The sequence below is a fragment of the Sitodiplosis mosellana genome, unplaced genomic scaffold, assembly GCF_009176505.1.
Source record: "Sitodiplosis mosellana isolate CC-2019 unplaced genomic scaffold, AAFC_SMos_1.0 Smas_scaffold_6226, whole genome shotgun sequence".
Lineage (NCBI taxonomy): Eukaryota > Metazoa > Arthropoda > Insecta > Diptera > Cecidomyiidae > Sitodiplosis > Sitodiplosis mosellana.
The window spans coordinates 13,947,306-13,968,418 of NW_022601467.1; the positions used below are offsets into that span (position 1 = coordinate 13,947,306).

Below are 21,113 nucleotides of genomic sequence, written 5' to 3' on the forward strand. Positions count from 1 at the left end.
GAGAGAGAGAGAGAGAGAGAGAGAGAGAGAGAGAGAGAGAGAGAGAGTAAGCTGATTCAAATGGGCTTTCAAGGCGGTTGCTATGGGTTCGTGATTGATGAAAATCATCTCTGTAACTCGTTTGACGTTTTGTTTCATCTTTTGTTGACATTGACGTGTGATTACTCCGGTCTATGGACTGAGAGAAAGAAGAAACAATTGCACACAATCTTCAGTGCTTCGATGGTACCCAAGCTCAAAGACTAAAGACGTGAGTAGAGAGACCAAATTCACTAATGCCTCGACATATACACATTGCAGCTGGATTCACGGATTTCCAAAATCAAATTTCCAAAATCATTTGTACCGATGGATTCATGGTTTGTGCCTCAAAACAAAACAATAGCAAAACATTTCCACAGAATTCACGGGACATGTTTACAACACACAGTGGTATTACCGTATGGTAACCGACACACGAAACTCAGTAATGTCTTCAAACGATACTCTATCCGAAGGATGTCGCCCACTGCTCATTGACAACCGAATCTGTTTAAAACGATACAATTCACACGCGCGCACACATCGTGATATATTTGGAAAGGGAAGGAAAGGAAGAAAAAAAGAGAACTCAATTGGATCATGTTTCAATGGGACGGTTGTTGTTGATATACTTTTCCCAATACACGCGAAAATCGGTAAGCATAAGTCATAAATTTATGAATGAACCGATGATTTCTTGTTTCCTTGCACCGCTCGCAATGAACTTGTTACGTATTTTGGGTTTTTCGTTGTCCATGAAGTGGTTTGTTATGTCGAGAAACACCGTTTATATTTCGATGGTTTTCAAGGTTGTTAAGACGTAAACATTGATATCCTATATCGTTGTGAGGCAGCCAATTCATCCGTAAACACGCGACTATTACGATTTTTGGAACTCGCACAGTGTGAAATTGAAGTGTGTTCGACTCATTCGGGCCGCTCAAACACACACACACATGCCATAAACTACACAAAATCAAAGGCATAGTCTTGTATCAAAATAATAACAAATTAGTTTTGGAACGACACATTTGGTTACTTTGTAATTCTGACGACCGCCCCAATGTTCACATTTAGCATATCGATCGTCCATACAAATGTAAATAGTGTTGTTGCTGTGCTTTGCTTTGCTACTCTTTTTTATTTGACGTAGTGAACCGTTTTCCGCCTTTATTGCCTTCATTCGCAATGGGAATGGGTAACCAAAAATGGAAATGAATAACAACATATATCATGGAGAATAAGGTGCCTCTTACTAACCGGCTGTTGCACACCTTTTCCCATTAGCATATTCGCTCTCTGTCGAACTCTTTCTTTGTTTCAGAAAACGAGCAAATGGAAATCGAATCGTTTCACTTGGCCGAGAAATAGTGGAGCTTAGATTTGTTCATATATAACGAATATTGTTTGAATAGTTATATTTCTAGAACTTTCAAATAGGTCTCATTGTGATTATGGAAAGAGAGGGAAAGAGGGAGAGAGGGTGATAGGAAGAGTGAAGCTCACAAGTTGGTTGAAATAATAAAATGTGAGCGCCTTCAAAACCAAACATAACTATAAATTATACCTGATTTCCATATTACTACTGGTTATTATTTTCGGGTGGCTAACATCGAATAAATCAATTTGTAAGGTTTCCCCCTCCCTCTCTCTCTCTCTCGCTCTCTCTCTCTCGTATCTAAATAAAATTTACTATATGAACGATGATCGAATTTGTGTTTTTAGGATGTAATACATCAGCAGCCAGTACACAAATTTGTGTATTCTTCACTCACATTGGCTTCATTTGATAAGTTTCAATTTTATCATCAATGACATTGACAAGTTACCGTTAGCTTAGAAGAGCATATACTGTACACTTCATGCATGCTTAATGCGTTAATTTTATTTGATTCAATCCTGAATAAATGGCCAACTGTGGACAATAATCAAGCGCGCACACACATAAATTCAGAAAATATTCATACGATTTCACCGAGGAAGTCAAACCCCCATCATGGCGCAAAAAAGGATAATATGAATTAATGCTTTTAGGATGTTTTTTTTATAAAGATAAATATAGACCGGACATAGGTTCGATTTCCTTGAGTTTTGCGTGTTTATTCAGATGGAGAGAGTGACGAGAAAGAGGAAATCAAATGTATTCGTTTCGATACGAGAGAGAAAGAGAGAGAGAGAGAGAGAGAGAGAGAGAAGAAAAAAATGCGAACAAATCCATGAATGAACGTAGCAAGTGAATTCGCACATATACCGCTACTAAATGCTTGGATTGCTTCATCTCGGAGTTTGATAAAAGATTAATTTGCAATTCTGCTTTTTTTACGTTTTCATGATATAATAACAAGAATAATTGCTGCTATTCTTCTACGCACAAAAAAAGAACACCGAAGAACGAAACGTGGTTAAGGTTATATTTTTCTTTCGAACCAATTCGGTTTCGAGAACCATTGCATGTGGAGAGAAAGGAAAAAAAAGGGGCGAATGGTCTTTTCTGTCTGTCTAGATCTTTTTATTCCAGCCGCAATGATAATATAATAAAAGACAAGCGCAAGAAATACATGGGATCAATTTACGCACACGCAAAATTTCACTTTAAGGCACGGATGCTTTTGCAACGGTGCGAATGCAGCAAAATGGAAAGATGGCAAAATAGAATGACAAATGAATCCCACCTAGTGAAGACACTTATTTACAGCTAAAATTTCATGAATGCTGTTGAATTAATATGAAAATATTTGCGCATTCACGTTGGTTCCCTTTCGTTCGATCTCAATCTCTCTCTCTCTCTCTCTCTCTCTCTCTCTCTCTCTCTCTCTCTCTCTCTCTCTTTGGGTATGAATTTTTGCTTCTTCTTTTTCTTCTTGTTTTTTTCGCTATTCACTCTCACGGCTGGTCTAATATTTGCAAAATGTAATCCATAGAAAAATCGCGAAAGATGGAAGAATGCGTAAATAATTCAACGTATTTCGTAGCACTTCACCGGGTGATGAATATCTGTACGTAGCACGTTCATATACATATATTTTCGCAATACAGTTGAATTGTATTTAGGAGCAAAACGAAATGAAGCCAAGCGATGTACTTTTGTTCAAGTTCGAAAAAAAAACGTTTCCAAAATAGAGTGAAAAAAAACATATTTAAAAAAAAATCATAAGAAGATGAATCGCTAGACCTCATTTGACCTCATTTTCGCGCTGATTAAACTCACGTTCCCATGAATAAACAAATGTTGTGTGCAGTAGACATGGCAAAATATGCCTAGCAACATGTTCTCTTTCCATATGTATATATACGTAAATTATTGTCGAGCTTCCAGAGTAAATATATTCGAAGATTTCATGAATTATGAAAATTGTTTGAGCCATATTTTCTAATACATCCATTTTTTACACACTCTAACGCTTTATGTATATTCAAGTTGTGGTGGAAAATGTTACTCATTTATTGTGCTTTTTCCATCTAGAACCACTTTGAAAAATAAAACAAATTCGAACGAAACGAATTCCGCAGCAACTTCATGTTTCTTTAAATGATTATTTCCTGCAATAAAATTTGCATGGAATCTGACATACTAATTGAGTTGGACGGCCGAACGGCAATTTGGATCGAAAGCCTTTTGATATCTATGGCAATATGGGCATGCTTCTCGTTAGTTTTTTTTTTCAGATTTGAGAGACAAATGCGTACATACTTACGTTCACTCTATCGGAAGAATTTCAAGCATCCACTTGACCTACCGAATCAACAATTTATTTTCTTCTTCTAGAGCAAAAAATGCCCTTTAAATTTGAAGAAAACAATTGCCATCTTCACAGAATTCCTCGAAAATTTTCGGAGAAAAGTTAATAACATTTATGGCGATGTCATCAAATGTGATAGTCAACGTAGGGATGCTGTAAATGTGTGTTTAGATTGATAATAGAATCAATGCACCAGGGCACAACAGTGTAGAGCCATTACTAACAATATATAGATTTAACTAATTTGTAAACAAAAAATTGTTGACACGGTATCGACTGTATGTTTCAGCTAAGTACGCCGAACACAGTGAAGGATATACAAGAGAAAGGATGATTTTGGCTTCGCGTCTTAACTCCCACCCATTATGTAACAAAACAGCACAAAGTTTTGGTTTTTTTTTCAAATTTTCCGAATCGTACGCCGTAAAATATGGATGAGAAACAGACGCAATGCGAATGTACGAGAAATTTGCTAAGAAATGTTATATTATTTGAACTTAAAATGAAATTAGCAAAAAACGTTTCGAAAGTTCACTAAGAATTAATATGAATGGAAATTTGATGAGAAGACACGCGAGAGATAGACGTGATAATTTACATAGACAGTTAACAGCATTGAAGACGTATGCTGGGAATAATACATCGTATGGGATGATTATCGATGCAAACAAAGTGTGACAGGAGGGTGTTTATTGGATAATTGGTATCGTTCGTTTTGTGTTATCATTAGTGTGAAAAACTATGATTGGGAGAGAAGCTACTAAAATATTGATGCGGTCCGAAAAAATGGGTCGAATGAACGATTATTATTAATCTCCCTAGAGTCGCATTGGATTTACTATGGGATAGATTGATATTGATCAAAAGATAGGCATAATAAATCTCAACCGGAAAACGTGACAAAGGTGCTAATACAGAATAGCCTACATCACTGGGAAATATGCTAGAATTTGCTGATGTTGTTCAATTTTTTTTTAAATTGACGCAGTTTATAAGAGTTCGAAGTATTCCAGGAAATGATGAACCTCATCAATAATCAGAAGATTACGAAACTCCCGGGCCACCTACACGGTGGCATTATTTTCGTTTCTATGAATAATTTAGAAGTGATTTCTGCTGTGGAAAATAAATTGATTTTCTGACTTGTTCCCCCTGTCGAAATGGTAAATTGTGTTGAACGATAATGCTGAAATTTCACTTATTACTTTTCCGTACACACCGTGTCAAGGGAAAGTATAGGAATTGGTCCCGAAAACTGTTGTATCAAAATCTGGAAATGCCAAAAGTTTTGTATCCGAAAAACTTAGTTTAAGTTCGAAAATGAGCCATTTTCGATCGGATCCTGGGGTACTTGCCCTAAGAAAAACCTCAAAAAATTGGCACTTTTGTATGGGAGATACCCGTAAATCGAACTTCAAACTTTCTGGGATTTCATTTTTTGGGAGAAAAATAAGATTCTGAAAGTTTGAAACCAATCGGAATCGATTTAAGGGTACCTCCCATACAAAATTTTTGAAATTTTGACTAAAATTACCGACTTTTGGACAATTTTGTATGGGAGGTACCCGTAAACCGATTCTTATTGGCTTCAAACTTTCTGAGGTTTCATTTTTTGGAGAAAAAATAAGATTCTGAAAGTTTCATGTTGATCGCATTTGCAGAAGTTTGATTTTTTGTCCTCAATTATTGTCGAAATTTCCTTGGAAAAAAGCCAATAAGAATCGGTTTACGGGTACCTCTCATACAAAATTGTCGAATTTTTAGTTAAAGTGACCGATTTTTTACTTTATTTTCATTATTATATTTTCACTGCCTTTATTTCAAGAAAATTCACAAAAAATAACCGAAAGTGCCTACGGACAACGCAGGCCAACGGTACGGAAAAGTTCGGGATTACCAATGTAATTCTTTCTATTTGTCTTAATTTTGAATTGTCTTGAGTAGATTCGATTTGGTTTTGAAGTTGAAAAAAGGGTCTAGTTTCTCGAACAATGCCTCAAATGTAATGGTAATCCCATTTGCGCATAGCTCTTATACTAGTCAGCATTTTCTATCAATTTTAATGAGCCCAGCGCCTACACTCTTTTTTTCCTGTTTCTCCGTAGATAACAATGGTCGATGTGTGTAGCCCTACTGAATAAAGATATACTCAGGATGTGAATATCTTTAATCTATCCACGAGCACATAGATTCTACGCGAGAGTGAATTGAATTTTTATGTACTTTTGGTGGAGCACATGAGCAAGAAGGCACATTTTCGAATGGTTGGACTGATTTTGAAGTGGATTTGTTGTAAAGTGTGCGGGAATGATGTCCGGAAGCATCGTTAATATTAATAGTAACAGAGAGCATCGAATTGACATGGTTTTAATGGAAACCGGCCCCATCAAACTAATCACACTCATATGCAAATCGCACATCAAATATCTTCACTGTATCTGCTTGCATTACAATTTTACACTAAATTACGCCAAACTGTTTGAACATACATAATGTATACACATTTCTCTTTCTGTTTCTTGTTCGTTCATTCGTTTGTTCGTCAGTTTCCATTCGTCGAATTCGATGCTTAGAAAAGGTTTGAAAAGCTTCAATATCGAACTGAACATTCTTCTTGAAGATGTTTATCTTGAATGGAAATTTGAATTAAAGAGAAAACGAAATGTTGGGTCGGCTCCGATATTTGACGATGTCTTCTCCCTTTGTACACCGAGGAAGAGATCGAGACTCTGTTCAAGGTTAACAACAAAAGTATTTTTATTTTGATTCTCAGTAAAAAGTTTATTTATTTTTTTAGTGCTTATCATCCTATCATGAATCAAGCCAGTCTTTGGCGGTGTATTATTATTGAAGAATCAAAAGAAATCATGTGGAATTGATACAAGAGCTCGTCAAAATCATCCAATTCGATGATAAAAGCGACATGCGACCGAATGTCGGTCGTCAACATATCGATGTGAATTGATCAATTTATTCCAAACCATTTTGTGATTTTCTCATTAAATTGGATATCCATTTGATGGAGATTATCAATGACATTGCTCTCTACATCGATCGTCTGCCGTCGCATTGTTTATGACAATAAAACCGCACTATCTGATCGCCGTTTTAGACGGGCATTATCGATTTTTGAAAAGGCCGCACACAAAGTATTTTCTTCCGTTGCAATGCACGACCTTTCTTCAACACATATATAATACACTCACATGTGAACAACAAGAAATTTCCACCTGATCGAGTTTTTCGGTGTTTAATAGTGTGGCAGTGAATTTTTAATAAATGGAACTATTAACATCAAACATGTCTCGTCTGCATGGTGTTGGTAAACGATCCATTTCGTAAATCATAAACAATTAGTCAATTTTAATGGGCCCAAACAAGCAGCCAGCCCAAAAATCGCTTTGTTTATTGGCTTTTGCTTATACGTCGACCATTCCATTCGAAATCTTATAATTTGGCCCATTGTCAAATTAACACAATGAAAACCGCGAAATATTATTTCCAATTAGTATCACCGTACATAATAATAACACTAGTTACATGATAATTTTGTTTGTTTATTTTTGCGTCGAAAATAAATGTGCCACTCAATTGATTGTGGCGCTGGTTTACTCAATGTTTGGGTTTTCCGGTTGATAAAATCGATGACTAAGGCAAAATTATATATACAATATAGAATATACGATGAATAATGCTACCAACTGTACTGATTTTTGGCCAATTTTTGACCAGAAAAATCAGTATACTGAATTCAGTATCTATACTAATTTTTTGACCTGCGTACTGATTTATACTGATTTTTAACTTTCCATCAAATTTTATTCGAAATTTCGGCGATTTACAGAAAAAAACGATTTTTTTAAATATAAATTTTAGTATAAAGTAAATAAATGGAAAGTAAAGAAACTATTTGCAGAATCTAAATGGGTAGAGATTTTTGAGCCCTTTTGAAAATGTTTCCAATTTAATGAAATATGTGCTATTCTTTCCAGGAACGCCAATTTTGAGATATTCCGCAAAGCAAATATCCAAACAAGATGTGCACGAATTCAAGTTCAACTCTCCTTTGATCAAATCAAAACTTTGAAGTCAATTTTAATTGATCAATCTAATATGAAATTCATATGCACCGAATTCCGCCGTCATTGGATAACTCGCGTTTTGAATAAAATCTCTACCCAAGAAAAATACAATTTCAAAAAAAAAAACAAAACCAAAGCCAAACCAAAGTCCCGGTTAAATGATTTCGATGATCCCGAATAGCTAAGATCATCAGTTTAAAGACCTTTTGAACTTTTATTTAATAAAAAATTTCTATTTCATCTGGATTTCACTTGAATTCAACTATTTTTTGGCCTATACTGATTTTTATACTGATTTTTCGAGCAGCATACTGATTTTTTTGAAAAAGATGGTAAGGTACTACCGATTTTTCGCGAAAATGAGTTGGTAGCATTAACGATGAACATGAAAAGAACTAGCAAATGCAAGTAAAATTAGTTCGATCGTAGATTTAGATTCAAAATCAATGTAAATATATATTCAAGTGAGTGTATTGAGCATGAAAATTAAACAAAGCGACATGCTTCACAACATCAACGAAGAAAGTGGATATTAGATAACTTCCAAGCGAGTACAATAACATCGAAGCAATGCGTATTATTATTGTTTGCTTCCGTACACCACCCGACGACACTCAAAAATCAATCTCGCATTCGATTTGCGGCCGCCGAATAAAGTGGATCTTGTAATGGGCTTGACAAATGTACACATGTTTGTGTGTTTTACGGCTAATCAATTTTATGGGCAAATAAATGAAATTGCGGCAGATTTTCTTCTTGCCATGTTTAGCAGACGCAACAATACATCATCATGTGCAGAAAATATTTCGCCTCACTAGTTTTTCCACATTTATTACAGAATGGAATAACATGTGATGATAAATGAGATTGGACCTGTTGGAAAAATCAAAATAAAACATCTCAACCAAAATCCAAAAGCCTCATGTCGATGGGAATGAAGCTTTTGCGCTGATGTTGACTTTTTTCATTGTTGTTTTTTTTTTCTATGGTGATTTGGTTGCGAGAGTTTTTTTTACGTCGCACAGCGTTACTAAAATGATTAGTGTACAGATACTGTCATAGGAAAGAGGCAAATGCAAAAGCGACCAATGCTTCGAATCAAATAATCAAATTTGGATTACATCCATCTATTTGCTTGATACTTGTTTTTCTTCTGTGTATATTATCGTATTGGCAAAGAAGTCCTATTTTTTTCTTCCTATGCTATCAGCTAAATTTCAAACATGGTTTTCCATCGCCAGTTTATGTTGTGTATGCTTTTTTCTTTACTCTCTGTCTTTGAGCTGCTTGTTCGGTTTTGTCAAATCGGTTTGTTTGTTTGCAAAATCCATCTTTCGGACTATGCCACGATAATATGGGAAATATGGGACCCAATTTGTGAATATCTCTCTTTCTCTCTCGCTGCAAATGTTAAACTTAGATTTATTAATGCGATTAAATTTGTCTGAAAACCTTTTTGAATTATAATTGTTGTTGAGTATTTGAATTCGAATTTTTCGGTGGAACATGTCTAGTCGTGTCGCTGCGTTCAATGCGAAATGCGTGCAAAAACTTTATCCAGCCAATAATATTGCTGACGCTTGACGAGCTCCTCATTCCCTTTTTCTATATATATGTGTATATAATCGTTGGTGGCACATTTGGTGCAACAACATTCCCAGTGCACGTAGCGCATACACAGTACACACACACCGTTCGTACACTATCATGGACCAAAAATCTTACCGTTCATTTTACTCGATGGATTTTCTGGAGAGAGAGAAAGAGACAGTTCGAGACTATATATAATAGATATGGAACCGAGTACAGCAAAGCACAACACAACACATAGTTCAACTCAATTCGAAATCCCATGCAACCGAACGTAAAAACAAAACGTCGAAGAAAATGAAAATGGCATGATAAAACATCGAAGCATCGTCGTTTCGAGTTCGACGCTCATTAATCTACGTTAAATGCGCTCAAATACGCTCCATCGCAAAATACACACACTCATTCACATAAATTGATTGAAAGTTTTTGACATTAATTTGATTTTCGGTGAAAATTTTCGTCGGTGAAAACATCAAATGCATCGCTGCTCTCGACCTTTGAACAAATCACGGAGCGAAAATCAGCAAATCAAATCGCGTTTCAACGGAATATATCTGTATACATAATCTGGCATATATGTGTAACCAATGAAAATAAACAATGTTTCGCTTCTTTCCTCTCCCAATTCATTAATTAATATTCTTTCACAGATGCAATTCATTTGCGATTTGTAGTCATTATACAGAGATGAAAACGCTGTGTAATTCAGAGTTTCGATGTGCACAGTGAATACACAGAAAGAACGAGGGAGAGAAGGATAGAGGCAAAAGCATTTTGGGCAACGACATTTATGTGTATCATTTTAACAAGATAAATAGATTTGAATGAAATTCACCAGGCCACCCCGTCAACTTTTAGTAGTTTACATTTTCATTTTCAGTCGATGAGAAATGGTCATTATGTTTTGTTTACAATCTGCTTATAAGTGTAATAACCGATGCTGGTGTTGGGTTAAAAAGCGAAAAACGAATGGCTATGCCGATTGCGCAAATATAGGTATAGCTTAAGAAAAAGCCGGCCAACCGCTCAGAAAAACCCCTACAGATTTTGGTGATAATTACAAATTGCTTATTGGGCACTTTATCAGTCAGACGCATCATGGACCTTTCCCATGTATTGCATACTTCATCTGCCAAATGATTTCCTTTTTTCGGTGAGCCACTGAGAATTCGTTCATCGATTCGAGATATGACGAGTTGGAGCGAAGAGAGAATGGACTAAGTGATACCCATTCTGTTTAAAAGGTTTTTTACATGCATTTTTAATACAGTGCTAGTGTTGCTGTTTACTAACGATTCGAAATGTGGTCGTATGGCTGTTGGTTGTTGTTGTTGTTGTTTTTTTTTCGTCGCCTTGTGGGCCAGCCTGAGAACAGGATTAATGGTAATTCTACCAAAGTACAATAACAACCATCGTCTGAACGACTTAGAAAGATGACATTAACATTACCAGACACTTGCCCATCCTTTCGATCTGCTCACGAAATTTAAATGGTTCATTTTGTTTTGAAGATGTTCGAAAAAATTTGGACTAGTATTTGGCGAAACCGGATGATTTATTTATTAAAATGAGTTAAGCCAAACAGTGATTGTGAACACTTTATCAACAATCCACTGTTTAATTCACCTACTCGTGATACATCCATCATTCGCGTCAAATCGGGCCAACGAGATTGATAAGTCGTGTAGTCTGTTTGGCAGTCTGCGTTAAACGCACATCTTTTGGACGATAACATCGATTATCATTCGCTTTGATCTATTAATTATTACCATGGCTCTAATTGTTTTAATACACAGTAATAATAAGAGCTCCGAAGAATGTCGAACGGATACCCCCAGCCGATTGGAGTATTAACAGATAGATAATGCATTCAAAATAATGCGAGAGCTAATGGGAATCGAGCAAACATTATCGCATATAATTTATCCATGTATATGTGTGTATACAAACTAAATCTAAGCAATTGCAAACCTAATGCCGGAGTATTATTAGAGCATTTACCTTGAGCAGAGTAGAACGGAGACTAATGTGTGTTCCATACATATTTTATCTCAATGATACAGCATGATAAGTCTAGATTTTTCCTAGATACTGTGATTATTTCTGTGAGTATTTGTTTTTGTGTAGCGTCGCAAAATTCGATATTTCCAGGTAATTTCGAGTACAATGATATCCGGTATCGCACATTTATACCGTTCAAAAAAGAATTGTGCGCATTATGCAATTCTCCGGTTGAATTTATGACCAAAGATTAAAGTGCTCTCGTGCAAATCCAGAGTTCTTGGTTTCTCTCTCTCTCTCTCTCTCAACATTTTGCGGAGGGCATACGGAGAAGACAAAAAAAACACTATTTATAATGCCTGAAAATTAGACTGTCGCCAAAAAATGATTGTTAGTGCACGTTTTCAAATCAGGTGGATTTGGTTTTTTTTGTTTTCTTTTTTCGTGTCTTTTTTCGTTTGTTCCATTCAGTGAACGTATAATTTACGCGAGGTGACAGAATCACAACAATTGATTGATCGCATCTCTGCAGATAACTAATTCAATGCTAATTAATACGCGAAAAAAAAAATACTCATGTACACATACTCGAGCGCTAGCACCGATTCAGACGCTGGTTAATCTTTTAAAATTATTCTTATTAAGTGTTCTTAATTTAATTTACATCTGATTTACATTGTTGCTGCTGATTGACTCTAACTAAAAATGACGGCACCGCACTAGATCCACTGAAGAGGCAACACAGAGAAAAAAGGTATACCACATTCGCTGAATGAGTTATAAGTACGCTTTTAATACAAATTTTTTTTTCGTATCGTTTTCGAGCCACTACAATCGATGTCTTTGTTTCACATGCACACACTCCAACAACAAGTGTGTATGCAAACGAAACGCAGCCACGTAGTTGGTTTGAGAGAAGCGAAAAATAGAAAGAAACAAGAACCGCCCAAAAGAAAACACTTTTCGTGTCAATTCACGCTCTTAATTCGCCACATTTTGTGAAAGACCTAATGAAATGAATGTCATATTTTTTTGTCGTTTGGTAGACGATGTCTCATGAAAACCGCGGCGCGCCAACATAATTTGTTATTTTTTTCCATATCTAACTCATTCCACTGTCACTAATCATTTTCAAACTGATAACCTTTCCGTTGTTCTCTTGTTCTAGAACCTCTTGCCGTTGATTGAAAGCGCAACGGTTTTTTTTTCTTCTGTTCGTCGTCTATCATAAGGCGCACAAATTGACTAAATAACTTACTCAATATTTATAAAAATATATTTTATTGCTTAACTCGCGGCCCGTGTTCCAGAATCATTGTGTTGCAGCGCAATGTTCACTGAGGATGCATGTGTAGGTGTGTGGAAAGAGGGTCTAGTCATGAGGATGAATAGCCAAAAAGTTATCTGCGACCGCATGAAATATGGTTTTTCTCTTTGCGAACATGGAAATCATTTGACGAAAATTCTGAAAATGAGGTCACAGTCAACAACGATAATTCAGCTTGATTTACGGCTTTTGCTTGAGAACATAATTTACTTTGCCGTGTTTTATGCCGCTGACACAGCCATCGCAGCTTAATGGCTGAATTTCAACCGAATCGTTTTACAAGAGACAACGGTGACTGTGTCGACGATGAAGAAGAGCACACACAGACACACACACACAGTTTAAACAACTCATATGCAAAAACAGTGTAAACAATTTAATTAATGAAGAAATTATATGTGAATTAAATTATCATAAAATTGACACTTTGACGCTTTTAACGGTGATAATCTTGTCGACCTGTTATTATCAATTATTCAAATAATACCGATATGTGAACAAAGGGCAACAGACGCGTGTTTTTACCATTGACATATGCTTATTACTTCCTCTTATGAACCCTAGACGACGGGCCCCATCCACATTCATCATCAAATTTCGGACTGAGACAAATATGTAAGCCTTTTATCTCGATAATGAATAGACATGGATCAAAAATGAAAATATTTACCATTTAATTAAAGGGCCATCACATTTCGTTTGTTGAATTTGCATACGTATTTTTGGGGCAACAGACAAAATATTATTCAGTTAGCAATTTTTTAGTAGGCATTCGAATACTGTAACACAAACACACGTACATATGTGTACATATCATGGAATATATCGACACACACTCACGGGCATTCTCCATTTTTTCTCTCTCTTTATCTACGTACGTCTCTTTTTTTTCGTTCTTAAAGTGAACCATTTTTATGCTGTTTAAACAGGGATCGGATCGTTTTAGTTGAGTTCAGTTGAGCGCAACCAACAGACACGCGCAACCAACAACAATTCAAACGGCGATAATAATAAAATCAAACAAAGCTTGTTTGCATTATCTATTTGGATGGTTTGGATTATCGTATTCTCTTCGATTGTGTGGCATGCTCATTTTCTTTATTTTCTCTCTCTTTTTTCTCTCTTGTTCATACACACACACACACACACACACACAATACTTTCAACTATACCGCCAAGTGTGCGATCTTTCTTTCTCTCTCTCCCTCTCTGTGTGCATATCGTAATTTGTTTTAACGTTGTACGCAGATTCTTTTGATATGAAAATATTATTGAAATCGGATAACTAAATATTTTTTCAGAGGAAAAAACGAATGAAGAGCACGCGAAACCAAAAAAACCAACGGCGTGATATTGAACCCAGGTTTCCGTTCGAAAAAAAGATATAAGAACGTTATTGGTTATATGCAACGGAAAACTACAAAGCGAGACAGAAAGACAGAGAGAGCGAGATGGAGACGGAGAAAAGATTGCGTTTGCAATTGTTGCGACGACATAAATGGTGTTTTATATACTCGAAATGAAAAATTACCACAAATTTACAAACCGAGTGGCATTCATGATTTGGTGCAGTGAATGAGGTGCGAAAATAAAAAGTCATTTCGCAAACTGTTTATGGTTCCATATGTATCGAACCAAGTGTGCTTTTCCTTCTAGCTCACCTATAACCGCTTTGAACTTTGAGCATAACACCAATCGTCGTCGGCGATGCCGACAACCGGAGCGTAATCCATGTCAAACGAAAAAGAAAGAAAGAATGAAAAAAAGAAACAAGACACATCTTTCCATTTCATAAAATGCGATATTTTGCAACGTGTTCCTTCGGCATTTTTTTCCGTTCTTGTTTCTCTCTACCGAAGGTATGGGTGCATATGAGCGAGACAGTAATGTCTACCCGTTACAGCATACAGCACGGAATACAGGTTCCTTCTTTTTTTCGTTGGGTGTGCTGAACGTGTACGCTTTATTAAATGTCATCAAATGTTCTGCAAGTTGCTGTGTGCGCTTTGTTTACCAGCGTGTGTTTGCTTTGTTTTCATTCTTCGTACATTCTTTTTTTCTGCTCGCTTTCGAATCAGTGTTTTTTTTGGGGGGTGCATCGTTTTTCGTTTCGGTGTTTGGCATTCGGTTGACTGTGGTTTATAGCATTTCGACTTTTTTTTCTTCCCCTCCCATCTCTCTCTCTCTCTCTCTCTCTCTCCCCAAAAAAGTAATCTGATTAGATGAATTCAATTTTGAAATTTAATTGTCTCATCCGTTATCCTCAACCAATTATGTGTGCGGTGATATTTAATAACAAGACTACATCAAATTCTTCCACACCAACATTATTCACGCCACAGAGAGAAAAAAAGAATAATAATATGCGAGAAAATTTAGTTTTGTTGGGTTTTTGTTTGGTTGATGTTGCTACTGTCGCAAATCTTATTTTCGTTCTCATCTGTTCGCAAGACTTGTTCGGCGGTTGATTTTTGTTTGAAATTTGCGTATGCAGGCAATTCATTTGTTTTTTTTTTCTTCTTCTTGTTCTTGTTCTTCTTCGCATTTTTTTTTGTTCGCCCTGACTTTGGCACTGTGATATCAGAACTTTACCTTCGTCTGCCACCAAAACAAACGCACCATATTCGAACATAAAATACAATAGACTCAATGAAACTTTATCATTTACACGTCTCTTGCCATCGCCAAAAAGTTACAAAACAAAACATTTAAAACAAAGTAGAGAAAGAAACGAACGAACGAGCGAGAAAAAAAAGAGAGAAGAAGTTATATTGTCGGCAGATAAAATAGCTGAACGAGTTGAAAAGTTGTAGCAAACAAAATTGAACGAAAGATGCAAGCGAAACCGTTCTATTCAACAGTATCTAATATCTAATAAGGAAAGAAAAGTGAAGCAACAATGAATAGAGAGAACAAGAGATAGACAGAGAGGAGTGCAGTTCGGCAGAGAGAACAATAGCAGCCAAAAGAAAAATGAAATCGCGAAACACATAATTCAACTGCTGGTGTGCAACGTCGCACCCCTTCATGTATGTCTGCATACAGTAAAATTAAATTTTGACGAATGGGCGGAAATTAGATGATAAAAAACACCAGCCCCCAAAAACCAACACCTTCCGCTCCAATCGACTGAAATTATGTCTACGGCGTGTTTGACGTTGTCGTCGACAAGTCTTGGGCACTTTAATTTTACCAAAGATATGCGAACACAATCGAATTCGACGTTGGATCATTCATTCTCATTCTCTCTCACTTTCATTTGCTAAGCAAATTTTTTTTCTTGCATTTGGCATCGAATACCTTCGTGAGGGGACGCAAGTAAACCAAACTTTTGCATTTTAATCGTGTGCGTTCAAGTTTATTTTTCATCTCAAGTTTTTCCGCCGCGCATTGTGTACTCGATACGATGCTGTCAACAAAATGTGAAACGGGATGAACTCTTTAATTCGGCACTTTGCTTCTTTCGTCTCACCCGCTCTATCTCCTATCTTGTTCGGTAAATTTTACTATACTCTTCATTTTGACACAATACTTTTTCTGCAGGATCTTGTGCCGCCGCTTGTTGATGTCGTACAATATGTACAACTTTTCCGTAGGTTGAAAGTAAGGCGAATAAGCGTTTTTTTTCGAGTGTTGATCGCATAAGAGATAACAATGCATGAAAAAAGGAAACGCTCGACCGCACAATTGGCTGATACGAGCGAACAAGCGAGCGATATCGAGACAGAGCAACAGAGATGCGGCACAAACGAAGCACAGAAAAACCAACAAACAAAGCAATATGGCCCGAAATTCGTATTTATTTAACGTCGGATTAGAAGAAAGAATAATTACATACTGTTATAGCAACTATAATTTAATCGTTCGCCGATAAGTTCCGACGTCTTTCTTCGGGATAATTATTTTTGTGCTGTTTTCTTAAGCTTGAGTGCGCTTTCGTCTATTTGCTTTCTACGCTCACTTGCCAAGGAATCGTTAGCTTGGTATCTTTTAGCCTCATATTGGGTGCTAAAGAAACAGAGGGAGATAGAGAGAGAGAGACTTAAGAGTATGTGACCTGTAATTCGTGTATGCAGGTGCTTAATTAATTGGTTTCTACATTTCCACTAATTTGTGCGTCATTGGTTTGATGTGGCGCTTAGCAGAGGCTCAGAAGCAGTAACCACACCACCACCGAACTGACGGGCCACGATTAAGAAAAAGTGCCCAAAAGTATATAAAAAGCGTGTACTTTTTGACACGGTAGCATCTGTATACGTACACGTACACCATCATTAAAAACGGATATCAAATCAACAGAACGATAGAGCTGAAACCATGCATTTTAACCAATTCCACCAAGCAAATTCATTGAAAGATAATTTAATTCCCGAAGTCAACCGTATTTGTGAATACTCGATAAAGCTTGTAACATACGTTCAACTTTTTGTATTTTGCTTTTTCTTTCCCCATACTTTCTTTCTTTTTTTCGGGAGTAAAAGCGCTCGAACGAAGTTTCTTTTTAAAATACTTACACGTGCCGTTGTAGATTACTTATTAGAAAATGTTTGTTCTGTTTATTGACGGTAATTTTGAAATGGGTGTTTTGTGTTCTTTCCCCTTTCGACTGCTGCTGCTGCTTTCTCACACAATTGTAATTTTACTCTTACACACTACACACACATAAACCACATAATCACTTTTCGGTTATTTAGACAGATAAATGCAGCCAAATTCCGATTTGATCGGCGTATAATGCTCAGCGGAACACACCAATTTGATTGCATAAAACTGAAGGAAGTAAGTTTTAGTTTTTTCTTCTTCAATATATTCCACCTCTTTTAATTTTCACCCTGGCCTTTATTTGTCCGAATCAATTAGCAAAATGAATTGACGTAAATGCACTAGTCATTATTCTTTTTCCCTTTTAAGTTGTCAATAGTTTTTTTTCCGTTGTTGTTTTCTTTGTGATCACTTGACCGGTTTTATCGAGTTCTCAATAAAATTGTTCAAACTATCATTTTCTTTGAAAATTCATTTAAAAAATTCAATCACTTCCTTTTATCATTTCCATACGATCATCAAAGAGATCTGGTTCAATTTGAACACGTAAATATCGTTATGAATTGGCGCCGCTGATAATGGTTTTTTTTTCTTGATATTTTATTAATTTTATTTCTTTGATTGCGATTCGTGTGACCGGATTCACTTATTTTCCTGTTGGAGGAAAAATAAATTCGCTGATGTGGAAACACAGATTTCACAAGTGGCTATGGTAATCGAATTTTATCTGACCGACTCAATTAAAAGTATAAAAAAAGAAAAAAAAATTGCCCACCAACCGAAAGAAATCTATGGGAAAGCACCGATTTTAATGCCGTACGCTTCAATCGTAGATGAGCGAATGGAGACTAGGACCGTCGTTGTAATTCTGTCGAACGGCAGAAATTTTGTTTGCTATTTTCCACCATTCATGCAGATTCTGTGTGAATGCCGTTCGCTGTGTAGCAATGTGAACCGTGTGGCAATGCGAGGCAGGCAGAGAGGGAGAGCGAGTTCTCATAGCACAGCTTAGCACAACACACAGCACAAACAGAACACAGTACAGTACGACATACAACATTCTTTGGAGCAAACGAACGTTTTTTACTCGGTTACCACGGCTAAGTACAAATAATACAAATGAATGAACACGAATACGGCAGCTACACGCAGAGGCGACTCAGTTTGCTACTCCCGCGAGCTCACTCTCTCTCTCTCTCTCTCTCTCTCTCTCTCTCTCTTGCTCTCTGCCTCTGATTCATTTCTGTATGCCGCTCGGTGTGCCTCTCCTTCCTTTGCTCCCATAAAACGCAACAACATTCGAAGAATGAAAATGAGTGAACACCGAAACGAAATGCCTCGGACTTAGAGTGACTTAGGTATGTGGATGCGCTATCGTATACGCACATCGCATAGACATTTTTCCTCGAAATGAGATTGATATTTTCCACATCGCTTCTGACTTTTGGGCGGCCATCGATACAATAGGATGGCTAGAATAATTGTTGTTTGCCAGCAAATTGATCGTTTGCCTTCGATATAACTGTATTTATAGCATATTGTTCGGTATTGACTTCTGTTAATTTGGCTTTTGCCGAAAGTTCCCGCTTTCTCTCTCTCTCTCTCTCTCTCTTTTGCGATCACATCAAAATCGCTCATTAGATGAAAATGACTCAAAGCTTTTTGGTCCAAACTGGCTTCTTTTGTATTTTGCAAAATGAACTGCATCCAAATTAAAATGCTTTTCTATTGTTAATAATTAAACGTCAAAACTGTGATGCATTTAAACCGATTATTCTGTAAAATAGTCTCATAATAGATTTTTCTTACTGTAATATCAATGAACATAATGAAGCTTTTAAAAACCCTAATAGCACACATAACACTCATGCTCTCTTTTTTAGGTGACACAACCTTTCGGGTACAAAATGTACCGTACGAATTTTACTATATTTTATGAGCAGTATTTTGCAATGCAATTTAGTGGCAGGAAATAGAACACGAGTTCCTTTATGTATGAGCATGGGAACAACTAATAATTCAATTTCAAGGATGTCATGGGAAGCGAAACTGAGTGCGGAAAAATGTGAGGGGCAAAAATGCGTTGCGCGATTAATTTTTATGGCGAATTGGTTTTTATTATATATCGCTTCGAAACATCGATATACTAAATCAAGTGGGTTTGTTCGATACGAAGATAGCGCAAAAAATAGGAATCATGTATGGAGAAGATGTGGGGATCAAAATGGATTTTATTGGATTTGCCTGACAGAGCCATGCGTATGAATAACTCATAAAATTCCAGGAAATTTGGCTTACTCTCATCGTGCAAGAGTGATAATGAATCAGAAGTGTGCGCTGTGTGGGCACCTGTGGAATATATTTTCAGAAAAAAAATGCGATCAATGGCGCAACCATGCATGCACATTGACTTTGAAAGCGTTTCCAATATGTTTGCTATTGCTGCTGTCATACGATTTTGCTGCTTATCGAATTCACATGTTTTCGTTGTTCAAATGGGTTTTTGCCTTGAAATTTCATTTTATTAATTATGCACAGCGTTGTCGTTTGATACGTATACTGAAATCAATTTGAATGCACAAGTGCAGGGAAAATGATGAAATTTTATCACTGAAGAAAATCATCGGCAATCGCATCAAAGCAACCGGCACACTGATACAGTAATATAATCAAATTTATGATAAAAGCTTTCTCATTCACACAGCGCAGCTCATCGAGACATTGATACAGATTTACTGTTGAGTTTCATCTCTGTGCACAAATATGCATTATGTAAAAGTTTTCATTAATTCCATCGAGACACTGCGAATACACGTCTGAATGAAGACTGCGGTTCCATCTATTTATTTGTGTCATTATATTGTCTCTCCCTCCTCCTTCTCTCTCTCTCTCTCTCTCTCTCTCTCTCTCTCTCTCTCTCTCTCGATCCGAATAGCACAGCAAATGAAAGTGCATGCTTTGACATTCCTGCATTTTGAGATGTCTGCCCGGCATCTGCTACTCGAGACGCTATGAACCGTTTATTGGCATCGCTTTGATCGTGTTTGCAAAATAATTGGGCTGGTTTTTGGTTAGCCGACACGAAAATTGATAAGCCTGGCCAATTTGTCGGGTGGTGATGTTGAAGAGTCGATATTCTAGCGTGTTGTGCCGCTATCGAAACCGGACCAACGATCTCGTTATTTCTCTGTGTTTCTTTTTCGGCTGGTCATTTTTCGTTGCTCTGCCTACATGAAATTCAAATTGGTACAATGCCACGAGAAATAAAATCTTTATGTGAAATGCCAGAAGTGTTTCCATGTTTCTTTTGTCTATTTTGAGGCTAGCGTAATACAATCTATAATTACAAGAGCTCTTATTTATTTAATTAAAAAAATTTAGGATTCGTTGATTGCATAAAAAAATAAGGACGCTGCAATTATCTTGAGCAGAAAATGCGTGTGACAGGGCACAGTGACCAAATCCCACAAAACAAACAAACCGTTTTTTATTCTCTTTTCGCTTTCTCTCGCGCTTTCTTATGCGCTATCTCCCGCTTACGTTCACCACTAGATCTGTTGATTTATATTTGTCTTGTATATCTGGGTGCGAAAAGTTACGCAATGCACATAAAGAAAAGTACGCAAAATAAAAATATATTGTTTTTTTCCTAGAGCCCTGGGCAATTCCAATGATACTGGCTATTTGATCGAGTGAATTCACTTTATTATCGCCAAGCGACCCACTCTTAATCACTCTTCCTTATGTGTGTAGTTTCGAATGGTTCTTAAAAAAACATCAACAACAAGTGATTGTTCGTAGAAAGTC

At 36.6% G+C, this 21,113-nt stretch overlaps 1 protein-coding gene across 2 annotated transcripts in view; it reads right to left on the reverse strand.

Moving 5' to 3' along the window:
• The window catches only part of LOC129578491 (tachykinin-like peptides receptor 99D), a 41,019-nt gene extending 22,885 nt beyond the window's left edge, over window positions 1–18,134 (reverse strand). The window contains exon 1 of one of the 2 annotated variants that reach the window (XM_055467182.1): window positions 17,279–18,134. The gene's annotated coding sequence lies outside the window, so the exon portion shown is untranslated. Of the gene's footprint in view, window positions 1–16,602; window positions 16,741–17,278 lie in introns of those variants that run through there. The other variant, XM_055467183.1, reaches the window with a different exon arrangement.
• Between the last annotated feature and the right edge of the window lie 2,979 nt (window positions 18,135–21,113).